At 42.3% G+C, this 15,981-nt stretch overlaps 1 protein-coding gene across 15 annotated transcripts in view; it reads right to left on the bottom strand.

Moving 5' to 3' along the window:
- The window catches only part of LOC102147868 (FERM domain-containing protein 3), a 277,621-nt gene that overhangs the window by 129,548 nt on the left and 132,092 nt on the right, over positions 1-15,981 (bottom strand). For 14 of the 15 annotated variants that reach the window (XR_011431335.1, XR_011431334.1, XR_011431337.1 and 11 more), the window contains one exon: positions 2,877-2,985. The gene's annotated coding sequence lies outside the window, so the exon portion shown is untranslated. Of the gene's footprint in view, positions 1-2,006; positions 2,198-2,876; positions 2,986-15,981 lie in introns of all 15 variants that reach the window. The other variant, XR_011431354.1, reaches the window with a different exon arrangement.

The raw sequence follows: 15,981 nt of genomic DNA, 5'->3' as shown, positions 1-15,981 counted from the left end.
GTGGGCTTGATGTACAGTGACTTCATAAAAACGCTTGTGACCTTAGAAACTTCATAACTAGTGTTGTAGGTATGACAGGACAACTCTGTAACTGAATTTTAAAAGCAAATTGCTTTGAATCCTCATTTTTCTAGTGGATCGAGTGATAATTAAAAACGGCCAGTACAGCAGAAGGCCAACTCTGACGGTGGCTAACAGAGTGAGGGCCTGGGCAGTGGTTCGGTCATGGTCCACCACCTCCAGCCCTACAGATGGAAAAGGCTTAGGGTGGGGGGACGCCCATGGCCATGAGGCTGCCTGAGGAGAGTCGGGCTCCAGAGACAGCCCCACTCTCCTCACCTGTTCAAATGTTAACCCCAACAGAACGTTCAGCCACCTAAGGAAAAACACATTGTCAAGATGCAGGTTGCAGCCATCAGGGAAATGCAAATCCAAGCCACAGTGTAAATCCACTTTACCACGTCACACCCACTAGGATGGCTACAATCAATAAGTGAGATAATAGCAAGTGTTACTGGTGAGGACATGGAGAAATCACAGCCCTCACACACTGTCGGTGGGAATGTAAAATAGTCCAGCCACCGTGGAAAACAGTCGGCCAGTTCTTCAAAATTTAAACATACAGTTACCACATAAACCAGCAATTCTATCCACTCCTGGGTAAATGAAAACATACATCCACACAAAAATGTGCACACACGGATTCACAGCAGCAGTATTCATAAGAGCCAAAAAGCGGAAACAACTCAAATGTCCATCAACCAATGAACGATCAGCACACTGTGGTAGATCCATACAATGGAATCTCATTCGGTAATAATAAGAAATGAAGTCCTGATACACACGACAATGTAAAGGAACCTGGGAAACCTTATGCTAACTGAAAGACTCCAGTCGCAAAGACCACACGTTGTATGATTCCATCATGTGATCTGTCCAGAACAGGCAAATCGATGGAGATAGGAAGCAGATTAGTGGTTGCCTGGGGCTGGGAGAAATGCAGAGGTTGGGTGAGCCACAACCAAGGGGGCTGATGTCTCCTTGGAGGGAATGAAGTGTTCTAAAATTGACTGTGGTGACGGTCTCACAACTCTGTGAATATACTGAAAACCACTTTAAAAGGGTGACTTGTATGGCATGTATTTTATATCCCAATAAATCTGTTAAACAAACAGACGTGAGAGGATGCCGCTCAGAGACTCTGAACAGGCCTGACCCTCATTCACAAGATGCACCTGGTCCCTCTTGAAAGTTCTGCCCTGGCCCGGTTACCTCACCATCCTGAGCCTGGCTGTGAGGCCTGCACCCCCCAGGTTCTCCTCCTTCCCTGTTTAGTGAGTGACTTAGGAAATGACCATAAACTGAAGGTGAGGCCTTTTACAAAATACAACGTGCTGTATAAATTCACCATAATCGGCTCAGTTGGTCCCCAAACAGCATAAAGCCTAGGAGGCGGGAAAGCAGTGGGGCTCAGAGAAGGAGGGGGTTTGCCAGGATGAGGGCGCTCATTAGGCCTCTTCTCTGCTGGAGCTCTCCTGGTAGGAAAATGCATCAGACTGAGCACTCTCTGCGCACCCAGAAGGGGAAAATGGCTCTCGGGTATTTGACAACACATGACATAACAAAAATAAAAAGACTCACAACAAGCAGGGGCCATTCAGAGAGCCAGGAAAGAAAAACAAAAAGGTGAGACACATGGCTGACGGCTGAAGGGTGGTTTTCTCTCCCCCATTCATTAACAGGAAAATAAATGAGTAACTGCTGAACCTCTCTAATTTAACTTCATGCACAATTTTCAGTTAGGATTCAATGCCAGGGAGCGTTTCTGCCTCTGCACTTAAATGATTCACAACTGCTCAAAATATCTCCCATAAACCTGCATCAGGGATAAACCCGCTCCCCAGCACTCTGTTGACAGGCTCTGTGTGTGTGTGTGTGCTTGTGTGTGTCTCCATCTCAGTTCCTGAAGAGAAGGTGCCTGGTCTCCTACCATCGAGGGACCTCACCTGGAAGGCGGAAACCTGCTCTTTGGCCGGCCCTCTTTCTGAAGGTACCACTTAGCCTGACATCTCTAGGGATTACACTTTAGTTTGTTAAACTTCTTAGTCTTGGACAGAGCAGGGTTCAAATCTCAGTCCCCCACTCACTGACTGTGGGACTTGGGACAGGATACATCTCTGTGGCCCATTTTCCGCACCTGTAACACAGACACATGAATTCCCACTTCATAGGGCTGCTTCTAGGATGAAATGAAAGGAAAGGTACTTAGTGGGGGGCTGGCACTGTAGCAAGTACTCAATAGACTGTGGCAGTCCCTGTCACCACTGTCATGACTATTTGGTAAAGTGTGTTCACGTATGGATTCTTTCAGCTAACCAATGTTTGTGTTGAGCACCTGTGGTGTCCCAGGCACTGGGGATGTTCTAGACCCTGGGAGGCAGCAGCATCCCTGCCCCCGTCTACCTGGGAAGACAAGCAAGCAGGCACCCAAAGGAAGAAGGAGTTAATAAACAGCCATAAGTGCTATGAAAAAGTGACAAGGAGCAATGTGATCTGGAGTGTCACTTTAGAGAGAAGACTCCGACAGTGTGTGTGATGGGGCATTAAAATTGTGTGGTTCCATAAATGCTCACTGGTTGATCAACTGATCGACTGGAGAACCTTTCTAAGCCCTCCTGCAAAAATGAGACCAGGGACCAGCAGATGGACATGCATCTGATACCCTCGCTGCATCCCGCTCACACACGACTGAGAAATCTCCAGGCCTTCCCTTTCCGCTTTCCTCCTCCCTGAGGCCAGGCCCCTTTCCTCTTGTCCCCACTGTCTCGGGTCCTCGGGGATCTATGTAAATCACTATTCCTTGAAAGGAATCTCACATGTCAGATGTCTTTCAGCTTCTCTGACTGTTCTTCACACGTCACTGAGGGAGTCCAATTTTAAACAGCGTCCTTGGGAGGAAAGGTCCTCTCTGAAGACATCCTGAGTCTGAAAGACACAGAGGCAAGCAGAGAAGGGGGAACAGCATTTATTCCAGTCACACTGGAAAGGAGGAAAACAAAATGATGCAACGGAAGAAGCAGTGAGGACATTCCAAAAAACCGGGATGTGAATTCCATTCATCCAGCACAAATACAAGCCCAGGTCATTCTGGCCCATACAAACTACCCCTCCATGGGGTTGCTATTATTCCCTAATAAAAGATGGTCAACATTGTTTTTTAAATAGAAAATTCTGGAAGGATGCACCAAAAAAATCTGTAGAGAGTAGTGACCCCTAAGGAGTACATCTGGGGTCAGGGATATGAGGATGATTTATTTTTCATTGAATCATCTTTTGTATTATCTGAACTTTCACTATAATAATCATTGAAGAGAATTATTGTGCTCTATAATAATTATTAAAGAAAAAAGATATTCTCACTAAAATAAATGATGGGAAATTACTGATTTGAGAGGTGCTGTTTATTAATCAATGATTACAAGTTTTAGGAGTTACTATCCTTTGTCTAAACCATTGGATGATCCAACAATGTATAAAAAGGATTACACACCACAATCAAGTGGGATTCATCCCAGGTATGCAAGGCAGGTTTGCCACTAAAAATCAATTAATATAGGGGCTGCTCCGGTGGTGCAGCGGTTGTTTGCACATTCCTCTTTGGCAGCCCAGTGTTCGCCAGTTCGGATCCCGGGTGCGGACCTACACATCGCTTATCAAGCCTTGCTGTGGCAGGCGTCCCACATATAAAGTAGAGGAACATGACCATGGATGTTTGCTCAGGGCTAATCTTCCTGAACAAAACAAGGAGGATCAGCAGCCGATGTTAGCTCAGATCTTCCTCAAAAAAGAAGAAAATCAATTAATATAGTCAATCACAACAACAATCTGAAAAAGAAAAATCACACGATCATATCACAGAAATGCAGAAAAATCATCCGACAAAATCCAATACCGATTCATGTTAAAAACTCTCAGTAAACTAGAAATAGAGGAAACCTTCTCAACTTGGCAAAAAATAGCTACAAAAAAACCTGCAGCTCGTATCACACTCAATGGTGAGAAACTCAGATTTCTCCCTAGGATCAGGTACAAGAAAAGGATGTCCCCTCTCACCACTCCGTTTTCAATGTCACACTGGAAGTCCTTGCCAATGCAAAAAGGCAACAGAAGGCAATAAAAGGCATACAGCTGGGAAAGAAGTAATAAAGCTGTCATCGGTCACAGGTGACATGATCATCTATGTAGAAAGTTTGAAAGAATCACCAAAAAACTTCTGGAAATAATAAGGGATTATAGCAAGATTGTAGGATACAAGGTTACTACACAAAAGTCAATCTCTTCCCTATATACCAGCAATGAACAGTGGAACTTGAACGTTAATCATTGTTTGTCACTTATTTCTAGAGCAAATGAGAAACATAGCAACGGTGACCATGCTCACGTCAACAACGCCTTATCATGAGAAGAAAAGAACCATGCAAACAGGAGTCTGGAGGCCTGGGTCCCAGTCCTCTCTGTCACTCACCAGGTTAAGTGCCCTTCTCTTCTCTGGAATTCAGGTGCTCCTGAGAAAGATGAAGGCATTGGACTAAAAGTTGAAAATCCTTTCCAACTTTCTAAGTCCTCTCTGACAATAACGGCACGTTTACCTTCTTCACAGTGACTTATGCTCTCCAAATTACAAAACTAACACATGCTTACCAAGACTTTAAATGGTACAGAAGTAAATAGAGAAAGGCAGGGAAATTATCATGTGCTTCTCACCACCTGGACTTGCAATTCCTCTCTCCTTGCAGAGTTAACACTGCTAAGAGGCTAACACGGTGCTGTCCAATATGGCAGCCACTAGCATTGCAGCTATTTACATTTAGGTTTTAGTGAATTAAAATTCAATAATGTTAAAAATTCACTACCTCAGATTTAGAAGTCCTCCAAATACCATGGACTAGGATTGCTAGGTTTTTCACTTCCAGAGTCAACCTCAAAACTACAAGGTAAATTACCATACAGGATGGATAGAAAATTCTATTGGTATCATCCTTCATCTTTTTTTTCTTTGCAATTTCTTGGGAGTGAATTTTAAATTTCAAACTGCAAACAATGTCTGAACCATGCCAAACATGTAAAGGGAAAGGGAAGATATCTTTCAATTACCTAGTTACATTAGATGGCAAAACATTCATAAATACACAGTAAGTTGATTGCAGTTTTCATTTGGATATACATTGAGCCACATGTTGACTAGAAGAAAGTAGAGAAGAACTAAAACTCTGTCCTTAGATGACAGGTCTAAGATATCAAGGTGCTTGCTGGCCCAGAAATGTGGTCAGTGCACGGTTTTTCTCTTGTGCAATTAAAAGTGTTGTCAGTGGAGAAGAATTACATCATTTAGGCTACCAAGGAAGATTCAAAAGCAAAATAACAGTAGTATTTAGTGGTGTAGGAGCACACCTAAAAGCTAAGACACCATACCCCATCCTAACTTTGCTAAATATGTAGCCATGGGCAAATTACATACCATCTCTGGATCTCAATGTAATCAAATAGCTAATGTACACTATTTACATAAGACTCAAGGATATCAAGAGGCTTATGAGTGAAGAGAAAGGATGCTGTTAAACAAAGAACCAATAAATACCCAACATCACCGTAACACTGTACATGACACCTATATACAGATACAGATCACATTATTTTCACGACAATGAGCAGTAATATGTGTACAGACAAGCCCCCAAAATAACATCAGCTAGCAACGTCAAGGAAGAACTATTAGCCAACGTATTAATTAGGTTTTGGTCCTGTCTTCCATTAATAAGACTAATTATTACTGATTTTTAAAAACTGCTTAATTTTATTATCAATCCATCAAATACAATGATATTGTATTTGAATTTTTAGTTTGTATGTGAAGACCCTGGTTCAGTCAGTCCTTTTCAGACCAACATTTACCACCAAAGCCTAGTGCCTTAAAGCAACAAATTATGCTTCTGAGGTAACAGATAATAAACCAAATGCTGATCTGTTAACACGCTAATTGTATTCCCCTGCTACAGAATGACCATATTCCAAACCTTATCATAGTATATAGATATATTCAAGCAAAACTCTATTGCTCTATATCTAAGATCCAGGTCATTACGTTACTAATACTAGATTATTTCTTGGAGCGACTTTACAGAATTTGGATTTATTATAATTAATATTCACAATAACCTCCTGGAAAGCAAATAGAAAACAAAATTTGCCAAAGAAGACATCTGAGAAATAAATCAATACTAAGCAAAGGATAAATTACTGCAGCCTAACTTGCAAAGCTGTCCCTCATATAACATGTTAACTTTCATTTGGTGCCACATTGACAGAATTTTTAAATGTATTATCTATTTAATGTTCACAACACTGTCTTAAAGGGCAACTTTCCTAGAGTGAAAATCCTGTGCTTGTAACTCAGAACCTTAAAGCTGAGAGAGGCCTTTTTCATTTGCTAGTCCAAGCTGGGAAATGAGGATTAAGAGCAGGAAAATGCTTTTCCACTGATAACTCTATTTGGCTGCCTTGTTTGTGGAAGAAAATGGAGAAGCTCTTGTTCAGGTCAGAGTTGCCTAATAAAGGAAAAATGATCATGCACCCTAGGAAAGAAGTCCAGAGCTCATAATCCATTGGCTTCATCTACAAGAATGCCCCAAGCAGAAACAGACAAAAAAGGAAGAGCAGCATGATGAAGTTTTGTTCATTCCACATGGTTTCGACCTCCATGTTCATGAACACTGACGACTCCCTTATCTGTGTCTCCATACCAGACCCCTATGCTGACTTTCATTCCTTTTCCAACTGTCTGCTGGGAATTCTCTGCTCAGATACCCTAGAGGCACCTCAACGTGAATGCCCAAAATGGGACTTATCATCTCCTGCCCAAGCTGTTTCTCCATTACTCTAGCTGCTCAGGGCCAGCTTCATGGGCGGGTGACCTGTGCATCTGCACAGGCACCGTGTTTAGAAGGGCCCCATACTTAGTTTAACAGTCTGCTGTTGCAATCTTTAACTCTTAGTAAGTTTTGAATATTTTCATTTTGCACTGGGCCCCCAAAATTATGTGGCCAGTCCTGTCTCTCCAAGAGTGGCATCGCCATTACTCCTGTCACTGAAACCAACCACCTGGGACTAATCCCCAATTCTCCCTTCCTTCATTTCCATGCCCAATCACGCTGTTTCACGCCCAGAGTTTTGTACCAAGCAAAGGCTCACCTTGCGTGGAGTGCCTTTTTTACCTACTTCAGAGAGTTAGCTTCCACTGTCCTTTCATTGTTAATCAAGATTCACCTCTACCAGAGATACTACTGATGCCCCAGTCTGCTACTGACTCCTCCTCTTGGTCCTCCACCTGCACAGACCTGTCCCTACATCTGTCATTTTGTCCTTGCGTCACTATCTTGTCTCTCTTCTCCCAACTGACTGTGAGCCTCTTGATGGCTGATTTTATTTTCTTTTTGTCTCCAGTTCCCAGCTCAGTGTTTGGCATATAGAAAATATTTTAAAAATATTTATCGAATAAGATTGCTATTATTTCAAAAAAGTTTACTAATTCACTTTTGAAAAACGTAATTGCTTGATCTGTACAAATGTTCTTCCCTTTTAAAATAAAATTCATTTTCTCCTAAAGCGATCCTCTCATTTCCCTCCTGCACCTTCAGAGAAACTCACCACAGCCAACTGCTCCAGAGCTTATGTTACACCCCGAATGCATTTTTAACCATCCTCCAGGACATAGTCCCTTGGGGTCACTTCTTCAAGTAAGAACAGCTGGCCCTCTATGCCACTGGGAGCTTCCAGACAGTGCTGGCTCATACACAATGAATGGTTTTGTGCTGAAAAGTTGCCAGAATTCCTTGGCAATGCCACCAAGAGTCGAGGATACAGGAAAGCAAACTGGGAAGCAGAGGGACAAGAAGTCTCTCTCTAACCCCAGGCCCCCATTTGCTCTCATGGACCTTCAACAGTCATCAGACTGGACATCCTGGGAAATCCTATTTAAAAAACAATCTCTTGATTTGGCTGCAGCAGGGAGTTAAAAGAAACCATCCCATCCCCATCATCAGAACCTAGTCAGCATTGATTATCACCTCATCATTCACTGAACATCTACTGAGGGAAACGCGCTGGGTGAGGTATCATCAAGGGAGACAAGGGCCAAAAAGTCTCCACATTCAGGAAATTAAGAATATTATTATGAGATAGATAAATTTCACTAATGCCTTACTACTCCAAGTGTGGTCCACAGACCAGCAGCATAAGCATCCCCTGGAAGTTTGTCAGAAATGCCAAATTCCAAGGCCCTCCTCAAGACCTCCTGAATCAGAATTTGCATTTTAACAAGAGCAGAGAAGAGCCACATGAACACCCTAGGCCAAGAAGCACTTACACATCCCTCCCAGGGCTGAATACCGACTCCCTTTAGCTTGAATCGAGTTCAAATCTCAGTTGCAAAACCTGCCATAATGTCTTCTGATCATAATCTCATTTTTTTCCATCTCTGGACTCCCCATCCGGCTCTCTGATACTTCATAGGAGCAGCGACTTGAATCCTTCATCACACACAGTGGGAACTAGGAGAACACTGTGCTCTCTACAGAATGCCTATCATGCAGGCATGTCAATCTCATATTAGATTCTCCATGGGGCAAATTCTGATATTTCCATTCCTGCAATGTTTCTAAGTTGTCCCCAAAAGCTACTTAGAAAAAGAATAACTTAAAAATTCAAGTGACTAACAGACCTGAATCAGGTGGCTTACATTTTAAACACAGTACATTGTTGCTGTACATTTTCCTCAATCAAGATGGGTCTCAACGTGTGACATGGCTTTATCTAATTATTAGAGTTGAAAAACTCAAGATTCAGCTGGAGAACAAGTACAATGGGGAAATGCTTACTACAGCAGAGGCTGACCTTGTCCTTACTCTTAACATTGTGACACACACAAACACACACACATGCAAGTATATAGTTACTACTAAGAATTCCAAATACACATATATATATTTTCCGTACATATTGGGTGTTTTTAATTTAAGTGCTATCATTTCAAGCTCTTGTACCTTGAAATCTTGGAGGCCAGGATGAATGAGAGCTTTATTTCATTTTGCTTTTTTTTAAATTTTACAGGAAGTTTGGTATATTGACAGTCACCGAAATCAGCAATTCTTAAGCTAGTTAGCCTCAAAACTTCTTTACACTATTGAGGACCTATAGAACTCTTATTTGGGTTGTCTATATCAATATCTGCTGAGAATATTTTTACATACTCAATTTTTCAATCAAATAAAAATAATAAGAAATCCACTGCACATTAACATAAATTACATATTTGTATGAAAAATATATTTTACTTACAAAATAATAACTAATTTAGTGAGAAAAGTAGCATTGTTTTACATTTTTTCAAATATCTTTTATGTCTGGCTCAAGAGAAGACAGCTGGATTCTCACATCAGTTTCTTTATTCAACGTGTTGCCATATCACCTATCACACAGCCTCTGGAAGACTCCACTGTACACTTGTGAGAGAATGAGAGTGGAAAGGCAAACAATATTTCAACAAGTGTGACAAGACAATTCAATGGAGAAAAAATAGTTTTTTCAAGAAATGGCTCTGGGACAACTGGATGTCCACATGCAAAAGAAGAAAGTTGGATACCTGCTTTACACCCTACACAAAAATTAACTCAAAGTGGATCCAAGATGGGGAGTGGCTTTGTGATGTAATTTACATTAAGACATATACATTTTGTTTTCCTTCCAGTTTCTGACAAAGAGCTCCTAAAACTCAGAATTTCCTAAGAAGTGAGAGCAATAAGGGTGTCTTCTGTTATGTTAATGAGGTGGCTTTTGGGAAGCACCTAAGGATGGGGGCTGGTTGCCAGGGGAACCAATCAGGTGACTAGAGGATTGGAATTCTCAGTGCCACCCCCTGAGCTGGGGGGTTAGGGACTGGTGATTGAGTTCAATCACCAAGGACTAATGATTTAATCAATCATGACTGTGTAATGAAGCCTCCATAAAAACCCAAAGGGATGGGGTTCAAAGAGCTCCTGGTTGGTGAACACATGGACATCTGGGGAGAGTGGCGTACCCCTAGAGGACATGGAAGCTACGTGCCCTTTCCCTATACTTTGCCCTATGTAGCTCTTCCATAGGGCTGTTCCTGAGTTGTACCCTTTTAGGATAAACTGGTGATCTAGTAAACAGGCTGTTTCTCTGAGTTCTGTGAGCCAGTCAAGCAAATTAATCAAACCCACACATGAGGTCATGGGAACCTCCAATCTATAGCCAGTGGGTCAGAAGCCCAGGTGACAACCTGGACTTGGGACTGTCACCTGAAGGGAAGGGCAGTTTTGTGGGCCTGAGCCCTTAACCTGTGGGTTTTGATGCTATCTTCAGGTAGACAGTGTCAGAACTGAGTTGAATTGTAGGTGCAGCTGGTGTCAGAGAATTGTTGCACGTGTGGGGAAACCCCCTCATACAGTGGAATTGGTACAGAACCCTCTTAGGCTTAGGGTACAGATTTATTTGGGAGATGATGAAAATGTTTCAGAATTAGACGGTGGTGATGGTTGCGCAGCCTTGTGAATATACAAAAATCCACTCAATTGTACATTTTAAAATGGTGAGTTTATCGTATGTCAATTACATATTAACACAACAATGAATCAAAGATCTGAATAGAAGTGCTAAAACTATAAAATTGATATAAGAAAACATAGGCATAATTCCTCATGCCCTTGGATTAGGCCATAGTTTCTTAGCTATGACATCCAAAACATAAGCAACAAAAGAAAAAAAAACAGATACAGCGGATATCTTCAAAATTTAAAAATTTTTGACGCCACCAAGAAAGTAAAAAGACAGCCCACAGAATGGGGGAAAATATTTGCAAATCATTTATTGTATAAGCGGTTTGTATCCAGAATACATAAAGAACTCTTACAATTCAATAATAAAAAGACAACCCAATTTAAAAACCGGCAAAAGATCCAAATAGAGAGTACTCCAAAGAAGATATGCAAATGGCCAAGAAGCACATGAAAAGAAGCTCAACATCAAGGAAATGCAAGTCAAAACCACAATGAGACACCACTTAGCACCCACTAAGATGGTATAATCAGACAGATAAGGGTTAGCAAATATGTGGAGAAATTTGAAACCATTATGCACTGCTGGTGGGATCGTAAACTGGGCAGCCACTTGGGAAAACAGTTTGGCCGTTCTTCAGAAGATTAAACATAGAGTTACCACATGACCCAGTAATTTCAAGCCTAGGTATACACCCAAGAGAAATGAACTATGTATTTATACAGCAAGTTTTACAAGAATGTTCACTGCAACATTATTCATGTTAGCCAAAAGGGGGAAACAATCCTATTGATGAGTTAATAAATAAAATGTGATCTATCCATACAATGAAATATTATTCAGCAATAAAAAGGAAATAAATATTGATATGTGCTACAAAATGGATAATCTTGAAAACATGCTAAGTGAAAGAAGCCAGACACAAAAGCCCACATATTGGACAATTACATTTTTATCAAATGTGTACAATAGACAAATCCATAGAGACAGAAAGTAGATTAGTGATTACCTAGGGGTGAGAGGTTTGGGAGGAAGTGAGGGTATGACTGCTACAGGGCTCAGAGTTTCTTTCAGGGATGATGAAAGTTCTAAAATTGATTGTGGTGACGCTCACACAATTCTGTGAATATATTAAATTTATACACTTTGAGTACGTGTGTGAATTTTACAGTATGTGAATCATATCTCAATAAAACTGCTACCCAATACAAGCAAACAACATCTTCACATTATTTTGAAATTACTTTGAACCTCATAGATGCCCTGAAAGTATCTCAGGGACTTCCAGGGGTCCCGGAACAACCTTGAGAACCGCTGACCCAGACAAAGCATCTAGACTTGCTGTTGGAGGTCATCTTCCTAGAAGTCATTGCCCCCTTCCCCTTCCTCCTTCTGGAAAGAGGCCTGGGTTTTTGGTATTCACCCCTCTCCCGTGCAGAACACCACCAGGAGGGAAGTTGGTCCCACCCTGAGTCCCAGGGTCAGACTCCGGTCACCTTAAGCTAATCAGTAAATTCCCTTCCACTGATGACAGTCACTGGTGCAGGGTTGGGCATGCGGCCTAGGAGGTCTGATCAGAGTGACTGCAGGACTTTTGCTTGGAATGCTGAGTCGGAAGAGGTTTCTCTCTTCCTCTGGAGGGGACCCTATGAAAACGTGAGAACTGGAACTACTACAACCATCCCAACAGCAGTCCGAGGATAAAGCCATCACAAAAGGCAGGACGGTCCTTGAACTAAGTCCTTAACCCAGGCCTCCTGGATATATGAGCCAGTAAATGTCCTTAATGTTAAAGTCAGTTTGAATTAGAGTTTGCTAGATGAGTGAAAAGCATCCAGCTATATACTGTCCAACCGATGTGGAGCTAACAGGATTCCATTGTCCTCACAGTCAATGCACTCTGCCATTGCTTTGAGGACGTCAAGACATAATGATGCAGGGTCGGTGAGGCAAGGAGTCGAAAGAAAGATTTCTTGGACTCTCAAGATCTGGGAGTAGTGCTCTTTTATTTAGAGAATAGTGTGGAATAGCATGGGGACAGGACCTATGGGCAGGCAGAGCTGCTGCTGCCGGCATGGGGACAGGACCAATGGGCAGTCAGGGCTGCTGCGTGGGGACAGGACCCACGGGCAGTCAGAGATGATGCTGGCATGGGAAGCTGCTGCTGCCCCCGCTACTGCTGCCGCTTCTGCTGCCAACATGGGTGGAGAGTAAGGCTAAATTTATGGCATAGGTATGTGAGCCATCTCTTTACAAGACAAAAGAAAGAACATGTAAAAAGTTAAAATGGTATCAGCGCAGGTGGGGTCTGGCCATTGGGTGGTCCCACAACTCTTAGATAAGAATCAAATTGGATTAAGTAAAGGCCAGAAGCCACCACGTTAAATCAGTTACATGAGGTTGCCAGACAGTAACCAACTTAAGTTCTTGCCTTCCCCATTAATAGTTTCCAGAGACAAGGCCATCCCGCTTCCCCCTGGCACACAGAGGGAGGCATCTCCACAGATGGAGGTTCCCCCCACAAATGCAAATGCCTCCCAACAAAGGGCAAGCAAATTCCACTCCTTGGAGCTTGCTTCTCATCTGCAGTTTTAAAATTAACCAGCCTAAAATCCTCAACAATAAGATCTTAGTAGACCATTGAAATAACATTACTTTTTTTCAGAATATATTTAATACAAAGAGCTGGCCCACGTAATCTAGGCCTAAAAACGTCAGACCTGGGCCACACTATTTAACAAACTGTCTCTCCCTTCTGTTCCTTTTGTGTCTGATTTTCAGTGGACCCTGAATGGCATTCTAGATGAGTTTGATAGAGAAAAGTGTGGGATTGTCCTTCTAGCAGAAAAGGTGTGGCTGGGGCTGGCCCCAAGGCCGAGTGGTTGGGTTCGCGTGCTCCACTTAGGCGGCCCAGTGTTCAGATCCTGGGTGGGGAAATGGCACTGCTCATTAGGCCATGTTGAGGCCGCGTCCCACATGCCACAAGTAGAAGGACTCACAACCAAAATATGCAACTATGTACTGGGGGGATTTGGGGAGAAAAAAAAAGCAGAAAAAAAAAAAGAAAAGGCGTGGCTGTTATTTGCTCTTGGCTTGGATTTCACAGCAGGATTGTCATGGGGCCCGACACTCAGCTTAGCACATATGGATGTCTGCATGTGACCATCCAATTCCTGCTCCAACAGAGAAGAAACTCAGGGAGCAGTAGCTCTTGCCCTTTTTTAAAACTAAATTGATTATAGTAGTACTCTCCATTTGGATGGTGTTTTGACAGTCACAATGTGCTTTTGCACACATCATCTCAGGTCTTGCACAGTCAGAAACTGATAGAATTTGGGCTAAAAACATTAGATTCTAAGTCAAGGACTTCCCACTACTTAGGATTACCTCTAATACACCTTCACATAATATCAAGATAACAGTTGATATTTTTCTCAGCGCTTACTGTGGGCCGGGGACTAAGCACTTGACATATGAGATGGCTTGTAGCTGCCCAGAACCCAGCAATTCAGTAAGGACTGAACTGATATTTATAACACAAACTAAGAAGAATTATCCAATAATTTTTCTTGTCCTGGAATTTGATCACACAGAGAGTCCCTGAAATATGCCAGGGTTTATGTAACTTTTTATTAAACTCTCCTGACAGTTGTATTGTAACAATAATTGTAATTCACTTTGACCTATTCTGACAGACACTACTGCTTGCTCAGCCAACAGCCATCCCTGCCCCTCACCACAGACACACACACACCTCTCCATTCCCCCCATAATGGCAAAGTCCATCTCTCGTTATAGAGAGTGAAGAGTGAAGAGTGAAGACACCAGACACACACCATCCTAGACACTTCTGCAGCTAGGGCATGGGTATATGACCCAATCCTGGCCAATGGGATCCGATGAGAAGATTTATGAGGGCCTCTAGAAAAGGTGTTCTTCCATGATTAAAAGGAATGCATGAGGAAATACCGCGTTTTATATGGTGGATGTGGTAGTGCCTAGCGACATCCAGAATTACTGCAGCCATCTCATAATCATGACGACTGGGTGACATAACTGATGTGCTGAGGATGGCAGAGCGGAAAGGTGGAAAGTGTGTGGGTCCATGCAGAGCTGCTGAACAACACTGAAGCTGCCCTACCTCTGGACTTCTCCTTAGGTAAGATAATAAGTGTCCTTACTATTGAAGCCACGTTAGCTGGCCTGCTGTCTTACTTTCAGCCTAAAGCATCCTAACTCTCGAGTCTCAAGAGGCAGTGCTCCAGAGAAGAAAGGGCTCCGGACTTTGAGTCAAATGACCTGGGTTCTGGTTCACTTACTTCCCAGGTGACCCAAATTGCTTCATCTCTCTGAACCTCCTTTTCCATAACTCTAAGATTGAGATAAAACAGAGATAATACAAGAGAGTTATAAAAATCACAGGAGATAATATGTATACAACCACTCTGTCAACAGCAATGTTTTACGCAAATGTAATTGATTTTATGTAATAAGTAAACCATATACTTTTAGAACTGGAGTCATCCATCTACCCAATTCCCTTATTTTACAAAAGAAGAAACTTTGACTCCAATGTCAAATGAGTCACTCAATGTCACACAACTGGTTAGTAACATAACTAAACCACACATCTCCTGATTCCCAATCTAATGTTGTCATGCTACCCTCATGCTGATAGGTAATGAGACAGACTAAATGTTGGGCACTCATTCATTCAGCAAGTGTTTACTGAACACATACTATATGTCAGATTCTACTCTAGCTACTGGGGACTCCTTGATGAACACCAACAACAAAATGTTCCTGAACTCATGGATTTAATAGTGTGGAAAGGAAATTAATCTATATCTACAAGTATTTGCTGAGTGCCTACTACGTGCTAGGACTATGCTAGGATTTCTACTCAAATCCAGATCCAAATTTGCAGCCGATTCCAACAATATCAACCATGTGTACCAGGCTTTGCTAAAGAATGAATAATGTGAAAGTCTACATATTACTCAATCAAAGTCAGCATTAAAAATAGCAGGTTCATTAGAAGGACTTAGGAATACCATGCTGGCATCCAAAAACGTGGACAGATGGGGAAGATGGCTAGGACTCCACTCCACTTGAAAGAGGAAGACTGAATGAAAGAGGTTAGAGCTCAGCCAAGTCCTTCTACAGTCTCCAGGATCAAGGGTTGGCTCAACCCGAAAAGACCAGTAGAGAGCATTTAGAGACTCCTTCCCTTCCCCAGGCCTCTGTCTGGTGCCCTAGACTCTGCTTTGCTCACTGTCAATTTGAATTCCTCTTCCACCCTACCTAAACATTCACATGCAAATGACGTGATGACAAAAAATCCCAGAC

This window comes from Equus caballus, chromosome 23, assembly GCF_041296265.1.
Source record: "Equus caballus isolate H_3958 breed thoroughbred chromosome 23, TB-T2T, whole genome shotgun sequence".
Lineage (NCBI taxonomy): Eukaryota > Metazoa > Chordata > Mammalia > Perissodactyla > Equidae > Equus > Equus caballus.
This window is presented reverse-complemented; position numbering and strand designations above follow the sequence as displayed.